Source organism: Enhydra lutris, unplaced genomic scaffold (assembly GCF_002288905.1).
Source record: "Enhydra lutris kenyoni isolate GAN:26980312 unplaced genomic scaffold, ASM228890v2 scaffoldscaffold113, whole genome shotgun sequence".
Classification (NCBI taxonomy): domain Eukaryota; kingdom Metazoa; phylum Chordata; class Mammalia; order Carnivora; family Mustelidae; genus Enhydra; species Enhydra lutris.
Genome location: NW_019154197.1, coordinates 152,456 through 171,304, shown reverse-complemented (window position 1 = coordinate 171,304; position 18,849 = coordinate 152,456). Strand labels below are relative to the sequence as shown.

Below are 18,849 nucleotides of genomic sequence, written 5' to 3'. Positions count from 1 at the left end.
AATGAATAACTTCTTAATTATATGATCATATATGCTAAATATCTTTTTGGCATATATACAGTAAGTACATATTTTGTACACATGTATGTACATTATGTATTATAGTATATATTATATATATATTTTGACATATGTATTTACCATAATTCAAAAATTTTAAAAGCTACATTTAAAAATTTAAAAGCTACATTAAAAATTTTAAAAAATACATTTAAGCTTCCATTTTAAAAGCTACATTTAAAAAATGAAAAATCATCTTTTTGAATTGATTTACTATGTATTGAGCTGCTGAGGGGTTTTTTTCATGATTAAAAAAAGACTATATTACAATGAAAAAAGTATCTTACTTCAGGATCTTATCAGTCATATTAACACTTATTTTGACTGCTTTTGTAAACCTTTCTTCCATTCTTCTTTACTAAAATAACCAAACTGACTTCATGCTCATTCTAAAACACAGCAGGGCTGATCTCCCTTTGGGCTATGTTTTCCCTCTGCCTGGAATGCTCTTTCTCTAGATATCCATGTTGCTTACTTCCTCACTTTCTTTAATTCTTGCATCAGCCATCACATCCTCAGTAAGTCTTATCCTAACCTAACCACCCTGTTTAAAATGCCACCTTACCCCCCTCCACCCTATCCTATCTCCAAACTCCTGGTCCCTCTTTCCCCACTATATTTTCATAACATTTTTTATCTCCTTGATGCTACAACACTTCCGGTTTATTATGTTTTAATTATTGGTTTTCTATACTACTAGAATTTAAGCCCATGAGCACTGAAATTTTATCCAGGTTGTTCACTGATATATCCCAAAGACTCTAAACCCGTGACAGGCACAGAAGTACTCAATAAGTACTTGTTGAATATTGGATAGAAATGAATAGAACACAGTAACCAGAAAATTTTCAGGTGATTTTACCAATGAATTCAATAAAATGATTAAGAAAGAAAGAATGTCATCCGATGCAAGCTTTTTTCAGAGACCAGTGATAGACAGAACACTTGAAAGTACCTACAAAGAGACAGAAGTTTTTGTTTTTTTTTAAAGAACCAAACAGAAATTCCAGATATGAAAATTAAAATAATTGAATTGAAAAATTCCCTGGACAAGTTTAATAACAGACTTGCACAGGCAGAAGAAAACCAACAAACTTAAAGCCAAGTAATTTGAAATTATCAAGTCTGAGGGGAAAAAAAGAAAAAGAAATGTAGAAAAATGAACAGAGCCTAAGGGACTCATGAGATCCCATCAAGAGGACCAATATAAGCATTACGAGTAAGAGAAGAAGAAGAAGAAAAAGAAAAAGAATGAGATAAGGAGAATATTTGAAGAAATGATGGCTGAAAACATCATAAATTTAAGTAAAAGACATGGATATACAAATTCAAGTAGATGGATCTACAAACCTAAGAGGCCTCCAAAACTGCAAAGATAAATCCCAAGAAACCCACACTGAGACATACTTTCGACACACTTTGTCGAAAGACAAAGACAAAGAAGGAATCTTGAAGGCAGCAAAAGAAAAGCAACTCACCATTTACAAGATTTCCCAGCAGAAATCTTGTAAGTCAGAAGGTAGTGGGACAACACAGTTAATGTGCTGAAAGAAAGACTTGTCAACTGAGAATTTTATATGCAGCAAAAGTGTCCTTCAAATATGAGAAAGAAATTAACACTTCCCCAAATAAATAACAGCTGAGGGAGTTCATTGCCACTAGATCTGTCCTACAAGAATTGCTAAAGAGAGTCCTTCGGGTTGAAGTGAAGGATGCTACACATTACATAATGATAAAAGGATTAACTCACCAAGAAGATATAACAATTATAAATATATATGCACAAAACATCAAAGTTCCAAAATATATAAAATAAACACTGATGTAATTGAAGGAGAAATAAACAGCTCTACTATAATAGCAGGAAACTTCAATACGTTGCCTTCCATAACAGGTAAAACAAAGAGACAGAGGCCAGTAAGGAAATACAGCACTTGAACAACACTATGGCCCAAATGGATCTAAAAGACACATACAGAATGTCCATCTAACGACAGCAGAATACACATTTTTCTCAAGTGTAGATGGAACATTCTCCAAGATAAACCACATGTTTGGCCACAAAACAAGTCTTAATAAAATTTAAAAGGCTGAAAATATACAAAATACCTTTTTCAGTCGGAACATGATGGAACTAGAAATCAACAGCCAAAGGAAAACTGGAAAATTGATATATACATGGAAATTAAACAACACACCATTAAATTAATAAGTCCTCTAAGAAATCACAAGGAAAATTAGAAAATATCTTGAAGCAAATGAGACTACAACATAGCAAAACTTAAGGGATACAGCAAAAGCAGTGTGAAGAGGCAAATTTATGTTAAATTTAACATAATATTTATGTTAAACATAAATATTATGTTAAAAAAAGAAAAATCTCAAGTCCTAATTTTATACCCTAAAACTAAAATTAAAGGAAGAGGAACAAATTAAACCCAAAAGAAAAGGAAATAATAAATACTAGAGCAGTGATAAATAAACAGAAAAGACAAAAACAACAGAAAAAAATCAACAAAGCCAAGAGTTTGTTCTTCAAAAGATAAACAAAATCGACAAACATTTAGTTAGAAAGAAAAAAAAAAAAGGAGAAGAAACAAATAAGCAAAACCAGAAATGGAAGAGGGGGCATTACTACTAATTTCATAAAAATAGAAAGGATTGAACTAGGAAAAATTACATGCCCACACAATGGATAAAATAGATGAAATGGACAAATTCCTAAAAACACACAAGCTACCAAGGCTGAATCATGAAAAAATTAAAAATCTGAATAGGCCTATAACTAGTGAGGAGATTGAATCAGTCATCAAAATTCTCAACAGCAGGGACGCCTGGGTGGCTCAGTTGGTTAAGCAGCTGCCTTCGGCTCAGGTCATGATCCCAGTGTCCTGGGATCGAGTCCCACATTGGGCTCCTTGATCATCAGGGAGCCTGCTTCTCCCTCTGCCTCTGCCTGCCATTCTGCCTGCCTGTGCTTGCTCTCTCTCTCTCTGACAAATAAATAAATAAAATCTTAAAAAAAAAAAAATTCTCAACAGCAAAAGAAGCTCAGGACCACGTAGATATACTGGTTAATTCTACCAAACACTGAGGATAAGTTAACACCTTAAACAAAATTTAACACCTTAAACTCCTAACAAATGAGGACTAAGAATTCTTAAACTTCCAAAAAATTTAAGAGGAGTGAACACTGCCTAACTCGTTCTATGAGTCCAGCTTTACCCTGATACCAAAGCCAGGCAAGGACATTGCAAGAATACCAATATTCCAATAAACACTGATACAAAAATCTTCAAATAAAATACCACCACTCTGACTTCAACAGCGTATTCAAAGGGTCTCAATAGCATATTCAAAGGATCATACATGATGACCGAGTGGGATTTAGTCCTGGAATGCAGGAATGGTTCAATATATGAAAATCAATCAATGTAATACATGATATTAACAAAATAAAGGGTAAAAAATGTTCATTTAAATTGATGCAAAAATGTGTTTGATAAAATTTAATATTTATTTAAGATTTAAAAAAAAAAAAACCTCAAACGAAGAATAGAAGAAAATTCCCTGGACATAATAAAGGCCATGTATGAAAAACCCATAGCAAACATCACACTCATTGGTGAAAGACTGACAGCCTTTCCTCTTAGCACAGGAACAGGTAAGGAGGCCTACTTTTGCCATTTCTATTCAACACAGTACCAGAAGTCCTTGCCAGAGCAAGTAGTCAAGAAAAAGAAAAGACATCCATAGATAAAGAAGGTGTGGTATATATATAAAATGTAATATTAGCCATCAAAAAAAAATCTTGCCATTTGCAATGATGTGGATGGAAGAGGGTATCAGTCTAAGCAAAATAAGTCAGTCAGAGAAAGACAATTATCATATGATTGCACTCATGCAGAGTTTAAGAAACAAAACAGACAAGCATAGAGGAAGAGAGGGAAAAATGAAACAAGATAAAATCAGAGAGGGAGACAAACCAAGAGACACTTAACTATAGGAAACAAACTGAGGGTTCTTGGAGGGGAAGGAAGTGGGGGGATGGGGTAACTGGGCGATGGGTATTAAGAAGGGCACGTGATATAATGAGCACTGGGTATTATATAAGTCTGACGAATCACTGAACTTTACCTCTGAAACTAATAATACACTATATGTTAATTAATTGAATGTAAATAAAATTAAACTAAAAAAAAAAAAGAATAAAGCCTTCCCATAACAAAAGTAAAAAAAATCCAAATTGGAAGGGACGTTTAAAATTATCTCTATTTCTCTATTCACAGATGACTTGATCTTATATGCAGAAAACCCTAAAGAAGCCACAAAAAGACTCTAAGAGCTAACCAATGAATTCAGAAAAGCTGTGAGATATTAAGTCAGTTTCATTTCTATACATAACAATGAATCTGAGAAGGAAATCCAGAAAACAATTCTCTTTACAATAGCACCAAAAAGAATAGAATACTTAGGAATAAAGTTAAGCAAGGAGGCAAGAGACTTGTACAGTATAAACTATAAAGTACTGTTGAAAGAAATTAAACAAGACACAAAGAAATGTAGAGACAACCTGTGTTCACATATTGGAAGACTTGATATTGTTAAGATGTCAACACTACCCCAATCTACAGATGCATTCCCTATCAAAATCCCAAAAAGAAATAGAAAAAAAAATCCATCTTAAAAATCATATGGAATCTGAAAGAATCTCAAATAACCCAAACAATCCTAAAAAGAAGGATAAAGTTGGAGGTCTCACACTTCCTGATTCCAAAACTTACTTCAAAGTTACAGTAATCAAAACAGTGTGATCCTGGCAGAAAGACAAATACATAGACCAAAAGAATAAATTAGAGAACCCAGAAATAAAACCTCATATATATGATCAAATGATTTTCAACAAGACTGCCAAGATCATTAAATAGGGAAAGAACAATCTTTTCGACAACTGGTGTTAAGAGAACTGGATAACCACATGTAAAAGAATAAGCTGAATTCTTCTGTTATACCATATACAAAAAATTAATGCCCCCCCCCCACATCAGGTTCTGGGATCAGCAGGGAGTCTGATTGGGAATCTCTCTCTCTCCTCCTCCTCTGCCCCTCCCCCCATGCATGCTTGCTCTCTCGCTCTTTCTCAAGTAAATAAAGCTTTAAAAATTAAGAAAGATCCAAAAAATTAACCCTAAATGTATCAAAGACTTAAACCTAAGAGGTAAAACTGTAGTACTTAGAAGAAAACATAGGGGAAAAGCTTCTTGGCAGTGGATTTGGCAGTGATTTCTTGGATCTGACACTCAAACACAGGCAACAGAAAAAAACAGATAAACTGGATTTAATAAAAATTAAAAACTCTTGTGCATCAAAGGATGCTATCAACAGAGTGAAAAGACAACCTACAGACAGAAGAAAATATTTGCAAGTCATATATTATATAAAGGGTTAACAAGAATGTAAAAAGAACTCCTAAAGGACAACAAAATAACCCAATTTAAAATATGGGCAAAGAACATGAATAGATACTTGTCCAAAAAGATACACAAATGGCCAATAAGCAAATGAAATGACGCTCATCACTACTAATCATTAGGAAAATGCAAATTGAAACCATAATGAAATACCACTTCATACCCATTAGGATAGCTATTATAAAAAACACAGAAAACAAGTGTTGTTGAGGTTGGGAGAAATTGGAACTCTTGAACATTGCTGGTGGGAACGTAAACTAGTACATTTGCTGTGGAAAATGGGATAGTGGTTACTCAGAAAAACACAGAATTAACAACAATTCTACTTTGGTTATATATTTAAAAGAACAGAAAGACGGTTCTCAAAGAGATATATGCATATTCATGTTCATAGCTGTATTACTCTCAGTAGCTCAAAAGCAGGAGAAAGCCACATGTCCATCAATGGACGACATGCATTAATGCTGTATGGATCTACAATGGAATATTACTTAGCCTTAGAAGGGCAAGGACATTCTGACACATGCTGCAACATGGATTAGCCTAGAAGACCTTATGCTTTCCGAAAAAAGGCCTCCAAAGACCCTACCTCCCAACACCCTGGTGGTCAGGATTTCAACACAGGAATTTTGGAAGGACCCAAACATTCAGACCAGAACACCATCTGAAATTCCCTGTTGAAGTATCTGGTATTAACTGTTTTCCAGACTGACTCAGTCCAACACATCCAATCCATCTGAGGAGAGACTAGAGAGAATGGAGAAAAAGCCACAGGTAATGGCTGAGAGTTTTCCCAAATAGGTGAAAGGTGTGAACACTCAGAGTTAGGAAGCTCAAGTAGGGCAGATAAAAAGAAATCCACAGTTAGACACACACCACAGTAAAACCATGGAACATCAAAGACAAAAGCTCTTAAAACCAACCAACTAGAAATGATATATTACGTGTAGAGGAAAACAATTAGAATGACTGCTGATATTTCCTTTTTTTTAGATTTATTTATTTGAGAGAGAGACAGACAGACAGACAGACAGCTAGGGGAGGGGCAAAGGGAAAGGGAGACAAGCAGACTCCCTGCTGAGAAGGGAGCCCCACACAGGGTTCGATCCCAAGACCCTGAGATCATGACCTGAGCAGAAATCAAGAGTCAGACACTCAGCTGACAGCCTTCCAGGTGCCCCTTGATGGCTGATATTTCAGTAGAAAGCGGAAGTATGATATATTCAAAATATATATATATACACACTCAAATGAAAGAAAATAATTGTTAATCTAAAAATAAACAAAAATATCCACAAAAGTATCTTGCAAGATAAATTCATTTTTCACCAAAAAAAATTTGTGTTTAACAATAACGACCCCTGAGAAAGAGCACGTGTATAGGATACCTTTCAAGAATAATAATGATCCACAAGAAAAGTCTGAATTGCCAAAAACAGCAAAGAAACTGTTACGCATGTGTATAAATCTAAACCAGCACTGCCTGCAGGACAAATAATACATAATAATGAATGATAATAATAATGAATTGAATAATAATGAATAAAATGAATAATAATGACAAATAATGAAAAGTGCCAATAGGATTTCAATGTTCCTAAATTCCTTATATGGTTAAAGAGGCACTTAGAAATAATAACTTCAGACTTTTAAGATAGATATACATGCCAAATACCTACATTAAACATGAGAACCTCAAAATACCATTCTATAAAGAAAGTAGCAGGTGGCTTTACTCAAAGCCAAGCGATATTGTAATACCTCGGTTCTTACTTTTAAAAAAATACTCATCATATATATTTGCAGAACATTATTGAAGGATCCTTCCCTTCACGCACTCACTTCCACCAAGCTCTTTCAACTTCCCCACATAAAGTTTAAGTTAGATTCCAAAGGAACTCCTGCCTCTGACAGAAAAAACATACTGGAAGGTCAACAGGTCAGCTACCTAAGCTGTCCCTCTCCACAGGGCAGCCAGAATGATCTCAAAACAGAAAATCAGATCACATTATTTTCTTGCTCACAAGCCTTCAACATCCATATCCCTACTGCCTTCCCCAGACCCTGAACATCTGGCTCTTTCTGATACCCCTAAACTCACCCCAAGTTTTTCTTCACCACTCCCTGTGTCTTCTGCCTTCTGACAGGTCTTAGGACACCGTAAAGTCTTGTCTGCCACAGGAGGTCCTGTTGTCTTGGCCTAGCTGCTTCCCCAAACCCTCTGCCTGGCTGGCCTGACCTTCTCTGGTACATATACCATGAAGATCACATACAGTTACTACAGCCACAAATGAACTACCCCTGCTTTTATTGTCCGATTATCCTCTTGGCATGATGTGAAAGTAATAAAGCCTCCCTGGTTAAAAGAAGCCCACTGAAAAGTGTGCTTGCCATATAAAACAACTTTGCAGAACAGGCTGAATCATCACACAAATTTGGGGTATCTCCTCTTACAGAATTTTAAAACACACTCACAGAAATCTCTGGTCTAACTTAACTGTAGATCCGATGAACTAGACACATACCCCTTTCAGCTTTCCAATAACATAGGTAATAAAGTATAGCTTAAAACAGACCTTTGTCTAGTTATATATATGGTCTGTTTTGAATCAGCCATAATCAATGTTGTGTTCCCTTCAATCTGCTTAAAGATGCTCTGTCGAGAGAGAAAACAAAGACTACTGATGCACTTCCATACATGTATTCTCTCTACCACCCCTTTCCTTAGTTTGTAATTATGGGGATAAAAGTACCCGCTTAAAATAAATGCTGAAACCAAAAGAAAGGCTATCATTTCCTAGCAAATTTCCCCATAGTTAAAAAGTGGCATTAGTAGGATGCCTGACTGGGTCAGTTGGTTAAGTGTCTGCCTTTGGCTCAGGTCATGATCCCAGGGTTCAGGGATCAAGTTCCACGTTAGGAATCCTTGCTCAGCGGGGAGTCTGCTTCTCCCTTTGCCTGCTGCTCCCCCACTTGTGCTCTCTCTCTCTCTGTCTCTCTGACAAATAAATAAAATCTAAAATAAAATAAAATGTGGCATTAATAAAAACCTAAAACAACTTTAAGTCATCAGAACACTATCTTTAGTTTTCAAACAAACTTATAAGCTTCAATGTCCACAGCCATAAAATGCAATGAAAATGCGTGTCTGAACTATTTCTGAGTTGATTTAAGTATCAAATAAGGAAATGCTTTATAAATTGTGATACAGGACTACTGTACTCCTTTTTAAAGGAAAAAAGTTGGATTATGGTTTTGGCCACAGAATTACCCAAATTAGTAAGGCATATTCTCTAAGTCCGAAATCATAACCTGAAATGTTTGAGATGTGAAATAAATGAGTGAAGCAGGTGGGAGGAAGTACAGGCAGAGAGTGACCTTGTGAAACCTGGACGGTGTAGGCCCCCCATCCAAAATGGGCCAACCACCTGCTGGCTTCAGCAGCTAGCAGCTGTAAGCTCTACCTTGTAACTGTTTTTCAGGAAAAGCTAGAACTCTGGGAACTTATATAAAAAGTACTAATTTAAAAAATATTGGTAAATGAAGGGTGCCTGAGTGGCTCAGTCAGTTAAGCGTTTGCCTTTGGTTCAGGTCATGATCCCATAATCCCAGGGGTCGAGTCCCCCACCCCACTGCATCCAGCTCCCTGCTCAGTGGGGAGTCTGCTTCTCCCTCTCTCTCTGCCCCTCCCCCAGCTTGTGCTTGCTCTCTCTCTCTCTCTCACTCATTCTCAAATAAATAAGCAAAATCTTTAAAAGAAAATTAAAATATTGGTAAATGATTTTAAAGTATTCAATTATTTTTAAGTGATGAGCTCACCCAAATCAACATATCTCAAGACCAAATTCAGCTTTTAAGCTATTGCCTTATGACTTCTACATGAGGTTTTCTGTTCTTTGCAAGAAATGGACAATGGACAAAAACCTAACCACATGGTGGAATCATCCTCAGAGCTCAGGAAAATGGAAACTAACAGCAGCTAGCATTTTTCTGACTGACTGCAATATGCCAGGTGCCTACTATGCTTATAACTTTATAAGCATTATGTCATTTAAGACTTAATGAGAGGCACCTGGGTGGCTCAGTCATTAAGTGTCTGCCTTCAGCTCAGGTCATGATCCCAGGGTCCTGGGATCAAGCCCCACATTGGGCTCCCGGCTCTGTGGGAGGCCTGCTTCTCCTTTTGGGGTGCCTGGGTGGCTCAGTGGGTTAAAGCCTCTGCCTTCGGCTCCGATCATGATCCCAGAGTCCTGGGATGGAGCCCCGCATCCGGCTCTCTGCTCAGCAGGGAGCCTGCTCCCTTTCCCCTCTCTCTGTCTGCCTCTCTGCCTACTTGTGATCTCTGTCAAATAAATAAAATCTTTAAAAAAAAAAAAAAACTTAATGAGAAACATTCCAGAAAGGCATTACTGTAACCCGCAACCTGGGATTAGACAGAGTTTTTTTGTTTGTTTTTTTTTTTTAAAGATTATTTATTTATTTATTTATTTGACAGACAGAGATCACAAGTAGGCAGAGAGACAGGCAGAGAGAGAGGAAGAGAAGCAGGCTCTCTGCTGAGCAGAAAGCCAGATGCGGGGCTCGATCCCAGGACCCTGGGATCATGACCTGAGCCGAAGGCAGAGGCTTTAACCCACTGAGCCACCCAGGCGCCCTAGACAGAGTTTTTAAGGTCAAAATGCTGGTGAATGGTGGAGTCAAGCAAAAGACCAGGTCAAAGCCCATGGTAGAAAGCTGCTGTTCAATGATGGATTATTTTAGTTCAGAAGAGTAATGCTCCCCAGGTAGAGGCTCCTGACTCCCTGTGTGTCCCCAAAATGGTAAAAGGTCTTCTGTGACTTATTTTGAAAGTCTATTGGAAATCTATTTACTCTCTAATGGATAACTGAGTTTGTTTCCTATTACCAAGGAAAGGGGGTTTGCTTCTTAGATACAGTCTTTCAAATTATAGCTCCAGGGGAAAGATTAATGAAGGGATCTTTGTTTAAAAAAAAAAAAAAAGGTGGAAATGAAAAGAAAATGAAAATGAAAAGTTTAGAGCACTGACATTACAGAAATCATTAAAATGATAAAAACATTGTTACATCAAAACTTTATATAATCTACATTCATATACTATAAAGTAGATTTGTACTTCCAAATACTTGTTCACAAAACTATTAGTAGCAACTAGTGGACCTTCAAATATTTTGGATTTGGCAGAGAAAAGTTATTTTTCAAACACTTGCCCAAAAAATTGTGGCCGTAAAGATACAGTTGAAAAAGGAAGGCAAGACAATGCTATCTCCTTTTGTGATGTGACCACAATCTCCACAAATTGATATACCAAGCTGGTATTAAAGACCATCAAGTTTAATCTTTCATTTTGGACTTTTTCCTCCCACCAACAATAATAAAAAAGGACTAAGACAAATGAGAGTAATTTTTCACACACGCTAGACCTCACATCAATATATTCATAAAAAACAAGTTATCGTTGAAATCTTACACATCTCTAAGTTCTCCCATTTGAAAACAATTATCTTTTATAAGGTAATAAAAACCAATATGGCATGAATAACATGGACCCTCATTTATTTGTCAAAACTTGGAACTTAGGCTCCAGCAAACCCAGAAAACTGGTCAACTTTATCACCTACCTTTAGAAAAGTCTGAAAGTAAAACACAATATTGCTCAGATATAAGACATCAAGTGTCCAGGCTGCAGCTGCGGTCCTGGGCCTGTGACACACAACAGCGAAGTCATGGTGTTACAGGGATAAGCATCCAGGATCTGGGGAAAATAATTAGAAGATGAACTTACAAACATGTAAGCACTATGGCAGGACTACAATTTTTTCCTCCGTTTTAGCATTTTTACACAACTAATACGGAGCACAAAGCACTTCATCTCCTATACCAGCATAAAACAAATCTAAAGTCACTGGATCAAAGCGAATTACAAAAATAAAAATTAAAATTAAAATTAAAAAATTAAGGCTTTAAGAGCAATTACAATCACCAAGAAAACTGCAGACACAATGAAACCCATGAGTATTCTTCGGATTTTCAAACTTTTTTTTTTTTTTTTTTTTAATTTTAGTGCCCTTACAAGCTATTTCAAGGCTTACGTCTAATCACCATCCTAGTACTAATGATCTCTTAAAATTTGTTTTAAATTTCTCTTAGGAAAATGTCAGCAAGGTGCAAAAAGTAGAAACTACTGGAAAACAGAACGGGACTGTTAGCAAGTTGAAACGACATCGTTTCTGGGAGGATTCCCCTATTTCTCAACAAGGATCACAGTGCTCTGGTCTGCCCTTTCTCTCCCCTTAGAAAACTTTCCAGAGACGTTTGGAGTTGCAGGGACCCCCAGCCCCACCGACCTGCTCCTACAGAAACCATCCCCGAGCAAGAGCTCCCTGGGGCCGACCTAGCGCGACATGGCGCCACAGGTTCCCCCCGGGCCGCCGGGGCGAGGTGCGTCCTCCCCTCGGCTTCTCTCCGCACCGCCTTCACGCTCCCCCTCCAGATCTCCCGGCCGGCGTGGGGAAGCGCACGGGCACCCTGGCCTCGCACTCTCGGAGCCCGGGGCGCGCCCTCCACGCCCCCCCCAACCCCCGGGGCCCGAATGCGGCTCCGCCTCCTGCGCCGCGCAGGCCCCGCCCCCTCCCCGGGCTCCTTGCCAGACTGGCGCGGCCCTGACCCCTACCTGGGCCGGAAGTGGGTGCCCGCTTACTCCCTTCCCGGGGCGCGGGAACGTGCTTCCTCCCCGCCGCGCCCCCGCTGCACCCCACGCGCGCCGAGAGGGATGGCCGCGCCACCTGCGCCTCGGAACCTCGCAGGGCAGTGGGCTGGCGGCGGGGGCTGCGAGGGCCTCCCCAGACTCGACCTGCGCCTCCCTCGCCTGGCGCCCGGGACGCGGGGGAAGGGGAGTGCAGCGCCCACCGTGGGGCGCCCCGGATCCCTGGAATTTCCCGGACGGGCCCATTGTCTCGGAACAAATTCAACTCGTTTTAATGCGCGGTGTCTCCCCTGTCCCTCCACCCCCACCCCTCCAAGAACTTCCCCTAATTTATGGGGTTCAAGCCAGCGGCAGGCTCCCGGCTGAAAATAAACATCGGTTTTTAGACCTGAGAAGGGAAAGTGACTAATGAAGTCGCCCCCAGGTACCAATTCACTTTGGCGTTTTAAAGAGCCTGGGGTGAGGCTGAATGAAAGCTAGAAGCTCTTCTCCCGGAAGACTCCCGTCAATTACCAGTCCTCTAGCTAGTCCTGCGCCGGTCCTGTCCTCCCTGTCCTGACAGTTCTGAGCTCACCGAATGGATCCATGCTGACCACATTGTGCACATAGTTAGGCCTTCCTCCCATCAACAGGTGCGAACCACAGTCAAAATGTCCTTTAATTCTGTTAATCATGTAAATGGGCCTGACATTGATGATGTTATCTAAGTGAGAATTCTAGAAGAGAACAGAGGTCATCCAGTCCTACTCAATGCATCTGCCTTAAGAAAAAACATGATCATTTGAACAGATGCCAAAAAGGCATTCAGCATATTCAAGATCCTTCCTTAGAAAAGATCTCTGAAATCTAGAAATTGAACAATGAGTTTTTGTCAGAATATCGTGTATCTTATCTGATATCTGAGGTTATCTCAGAATATTGAGAATATCATATCAATACTAACACATACACAGACTCAAAATTTTAAGTTACTTCTTTAAAAACCAGCCTATCAAATATATTATTTAACATAATAAAAAAATAACCACTGCCCACATACAAAATAAAATAGGCCAACAATAACCAATTAAAATACAATGGGAAAATGGATCCCATTCACAATAGCAACAAAGAATATGAAATGACTAGGAATAATAAAAAAATGAGAAATGTAGATTTAAAAAGAAAAATGCAGAACTATCCAGGAAGTATTTATAAAATATTTTATTAACTAGGGAGACAGAGGATATCCTTAAAAGATAAGGTTTTAAATACATTAAATTAAAACACAAAAATATTCTAGAATTCATCCGAGAAACTACATAAACTAGAAAAGCTAAGGCCAGTGGTTCTCAGACTGCAGCCTTGGGATGTTTGAGGTCATTCAAGGGTTTCACAAAATCAAAATTGCTTTCATGATAGTATTAAGATTTTTTTTTTTCACTCCTTTTTTGTATCCATTCTTTCACAAGTATACAGTCGTGTTTTCCAGTGGCTACATCTTATGTGTTATCACAAGAGATTGAATGCAGAATCAGATATATCTGCTCTCATGCCAAGCATGAAACAAATTTGCAAGAATATAAAGGAATGCCATTTCTTCCATTAAATTTCTTTTTTTTAAATAATTTTTTTTATTTTTTTATAAACATATAATGTATTATTAGCCCCAGGGGTACAGGTCTGTGACTCGCCAGATTTACACACTTCATAGCACTCACCATAGCACATACCTTCCCCAATGTCCATAACCCCACCACCCTCTCCCTGCCCCCCCAACCCTCAGTTTGTTTTGTGAGATTAAGAGTCTCTTATGGTTTGTCTCCCTCCCGATCCCATCTTGTTTCATTTATTCTTTTCCTACCCCCCAAACCCCCCACATTACATCTCCACTTCCTCATATCGGGGAGATCATATGATAGTTGTCTTTCTCTGATGGACTTATTTCGCTAAGCATAATACCCTCTAGTTCCATCCATGTCGTCGCAAATGGCAAGATTTCATTTCTTTTGATGGCTGCATAAATTTCTTTTGTTTTAGAAATGGTAGTTATTTTTTATTAAAAATGTTATCTATACTAACATGCAATGAATTTACTAGCGTTTTTAAATTAATTTTTAAATAAATATATTTTTTGATTTCTCAGTGTAATTTCTAATACAGGAAATATCAGTAGACATAACACATAAACGAAAGCTCATTGGTGTCCTCAAATAATTTTTAAGAGTATAAAAGAGGGTCCGAGACCAAAAAGTTTGACAACTTTTTTTATAACAATGAAATAAAAACATATTAGTAAGCTATAATAATTAAGAGTATGGCGTAACACAAGAATAGAAAAGTATGCACAATCCAACCAGCCTAAGACCATCAAGGACAAAACCTGTGGTCTCACCGTCAAGTTTACGGACTCGTTGCAGCATAGAGACTGTCTACCACAAGGCAGAGTTTTGATAAACTCAAAGCCCAGCGGGGCTGGGAATGAAGGAGCCAACATGAGGGTTGGACTGCAAAACAAACCCAGGGTTTGCTTCCTTGGATAAACGTGGAATGTCATATTCAGAAACATCTCACATGAAGCTCTGCTCCTGGGTTGTAAAATCAAGGTCATTTCTCTGTATCAAAGTGAGTTAGAACTTCCAAGCAAGAATGGGATGTTTCATTCTTACTGATATAATTTCTGAAATTAAAATCTCTGATCATCTAGGGTTTTAGAAAATACTATTTTCCAATGAGTAAGCAAGTAGTAGTTACTCAAAGAAGATGTCTGTTGTGGTACTTTAGAACTGCAGTGTGCCTTGGAAGATATATGGTTTCCTATTCCTCTTGCAGCTGGCTATCCCAGTCTGATAAATAGACAGATCCACTGGACTTTTCCTTTCTCAGTCTGTCCTTTTTGTTTTTCAAAAGAAACTACTGAAATAGTTCCTGATAGATTTGGGTTAAATTTACCAGTTATTTTCCTTTATGGTCTGCTAATAGACACAAGAACTTAACATATGATCTGAAGCCATAAAAAGCAATATTGGAGAAAAATTTTATTCAATAAATGACTGTAGGACTATTGGCTAGCTTTTAGGCAAATATGTAATTAGATCAGTGTGTCAAACCATGCACAAGAGAGCTACAATAAGGATTAAAAAGTTAGATTTAGAAAATCAAACTGGAAGTCTAGAAAAATTAAAATCAATATCTATCAAATTTCTGGATGGAAAATATTTTACGATTAAAAGCAATCATATAGGAAAACAATTGACAAATTTAACTAAATAATGCCGTATGCCCCTTGAAAACATCAACCAAAACAAACAAAAAACAACAGAAATAAAAAGAGAAATAGTGCTCTGGGAGAAATAAAGGCAGCAGATCAAATAGGGTTTGTATCTTTACTATATTTTAAAAAGTGCAATGAAATTGTTAAGAAAAGCGCCAGGATTTTAACAGATAAAGAATGCTCTATAGAGATGACAGATGCTCTTTGAGAGGGAGGGCAGGAGGCTGTGGCAGCACAAAGGATTAAGTTTCTAATTCTATGTGGATCTGGGTTGAGAGGTTGGATACAGGCCAGGAGAAAAGGGTAGCAGTCAGGGAAGGCTTCTCGGAGGAGGTGTTTGGTTTGAGCCATAAGGCTGAGTAGGAGAAAGAAGGTCACATCAGACAGACAGAAAAACAGACCTGGAGGAAAACAAAATACTCCAATATGGCTGGAGAGGCATGGGAGATAAAGCTGTAAAATGAGTGACTTTGGTCAAAAGGCCCACATGCCCAGTCAAAGAGATGTGTTTGACCATGAAAGTTATTAAAGAATATTTGGGGGCTCCTAACGATTTTTGATGGCCAGATTTAAGAACTGAATGTGGGAAAAGGCAAAGGAGGTAAGAATCACTGAAATGTTGCCTTGGCTGTCATTACACAGAAAGGAACCCTATTCTGTCAACAGCCTTCCTCCTGTCCCCTGCAAGAGATCTATTTTTGTCGGAGGAATAACTTGATAGGCACACCTGGACACACACATTATCCTCCCTGTCCCCAACAAGAACCGTGCCTGATTTATAACAAATGGTCGCAGAACTGTCTTCCAGGAAAGTTGGATTCAGCCATCTGAGGGCTTTGTTCTGCTGAGTAGAACTGAAAAGTTTAGGAGAAGATTCTAGGCAAAGAAGGAGGCCCGGGAGACATTTGATTACGTTTTCCTGGAGCTTGAGGGATGGAACCAGCTCTTCTGTCTCCCCATGAAACCTTCAGTAAAATCTGCAGGCAGGATTAGGTAGATGTGGGATGGAAGCAAGGCGAAGTATGAAGTCTGGCCTCAAGATATCCCAGACAGACGTAAACGATTCTAGTTGTGCGAACTTGTCACAGAACTGTGGCCCCAGAAAACAGCAGGAGATGGGATTTGGGATGGAAACGATAAATTCTAAATTTTACATATTGACTTTGAAGTGTAAAGGATCCTTAGGCATAAGAGACAACTTTTGAGAATGCCCAAAGTCTGTCTCTTTTCGAATAGATCCGTATCTGTGTGTCATTCCAAGAAGAACGGGGTTTGCTTTTCTTTTGTCTTCTGTGTCACTTTTTTCTGCTTTTAAGCTCGTTTTGCTGAGTTAGTTCTCTGCGTTCTCACAGTATTTTTTTCTATTGTTATTTTTTTCCCTTTTATCCAGGAGATGCTCATCGTCCCCATCAGAGGTTGATGGGACTAAATCGCACACATATTCTGAATTATTTCTAACAAATCAGAAAAGAGCCACAAAGAGCTAAGGCTCAGAGTACAATGTCATCTTCATTACTGTTCGAACAGAATTGAAGAGAAAACCCAGGCCTCTTACCTCCTGTCCCATCCAGTGTCAGGCAGAGAGGCTCAGAGAAAGCAGACAGTTCAGTGGACTGACCAGAAGCAAGACCCCACCTTGGACGCTCACAGCACCTTGTGAATGAGCCCAGCTCAACAGCTGCAGAGATCCAGGAGAGCAGGCAAGGGAAGAAACAGTGCTCAGCCCTGCTTTCTGAACCTCAGAAACTCCACCGTGCCAGATCTGTCCAAGAACCTTGGTCCAATTAAATTTGTTCTCAAGTGTATCCTTGCACTGGTGTGGCCTTAATTCAGACGTCACCGTCCTAGCCAGTTCCACTTTTCTCCTGATTTTTGCCTCTGTCTTGTGCTCTCAACTTTATAATAAATTAAATTATTAGATGTATTCCTCAAACCCTTGGTAAGAAGTTACCTTGCATTGATTTTGCACATCTATGTAGTGATCTTCTTGGTCAAGAAAATATAATAAACAGTCTGCAGGTCTTACTACCAGGTCTCTCTTTTAAATGTGCAAGCTTTCTTCAAGTGCATTATCTCCTTTTTTGTGCACAATATTCCCCTCTCATGGAAAATTCCTGTAAGGAATAAGTGTCTGTATCTACTGACAAGGAAACAGAAGCAGGCACCCAATAATGACTTCTCAAAGGCCACAATCTTAATAAAGTCATCACTTCGAGATAAGACATTCCAAAGGCTGCCACCTCCGTAAATGCTCAAAATAGAGTTTGATCTTCACAGAGGGATCGAGGATGAAAGCATGATGCTTCAAGTCATCTAAACCCCATTTACAGCTTCCCAGTCGAAGGGCTAGACTTTGGCCAGATGAGTCTTCCTTGGGAACCTTTCTCTGGCTCCATTCAAACTGAGCCCCACTCTCCTCTCTGCTTACTGAACCATAAAAATCTCAGTCGTGATATACTTGATTGTTCTTTTCCTGTGGAAAGCCCTTTGCCAGAATCAGTATGATGGGTACAGTAGACATTTTTTTAAAAGAATTTCGTCTCTTCATTCTTGATTCATCACTCCATAAATATTTACTCAGTGTTTCTATAGACTAGAGCTGTTCCAGGCATTGAATTTAAAACCCGTCTTTGCTATATATGCCTGTAGAACATTTGCAGCATTTGCTATCTATACGAGCTGACATTCCAGAACTAAGCAGAAGACTACTAATATCGGATTACTCATATAAATGATACTCAAATAGTTGAGACTAACACATTCTTTCACCACTAACCTTATGTAAATCATTTAACTTGTCTGGATTCAAGACTCGTTCAAAAAGTTGGTCCAGGTGTTTTCTTAATATTTGTTCCGGGCCCTTTGGCTAGTGGTTACCCACCTGCTATCAGTTTCTCAGCTCTAAGGACCCTTACACATTTACATATGCATTATTACGAGTGCAAGTATATCAAAACTATCATTTGTACTTCATCTATTCAGACAGAGTCCACATTTGACTTTTATATGTCCATAAAATATTCCACATTTTAAGATCTCATTGGGGTCACCAACTTGATTTTTCTTTATGAGTTTTGAACTTCTGCCATTGCTTTGTATTAGGTTGTGTGGGAAGGAGGAGCTGTGAAATACTGCTATGTAATTTAGTTGAAATGTTCACTGCTGTAAAGATTATACAAGCTGTTTCAAATAGCAGGCATTGCATAGGCTTTCTTTCCCTCTTGCTCCTTATGTGTCAGGCGGTAAAACAATGAATAGAAAGGAAGAACATGTCTTGTTTAGTTAATGATGATTTTTGTTGTTGGTTATTTTTTTTTTTTACCTTGACCTAAATTCATTTA

The 18,849-nt window shown here is 38.5% G+C and overlaps 1 protein-coding gene across 1 annotated transcript in view; it reads right to left on the bottom strand.

The window, feature by feature from the left end:
- Positions 1–11,214, bottom strand: part of LOC111139708 (myosin IIIA) — a 240,851-nt gene extending 229,637 nt beyond the window's left edge. Inside the window, exon 1 of the mRNA XM_022492055.1 lies at positions 11,171–11,214. The gene's annotated coding sequence lies outside the window, so the exon portion shown is untranslated. The remainder of the gene's footprint in view (positions 1–11,170) is intronic.
- Positions 11,215–18,849: the final 7,635 nt, after the last annotated feature.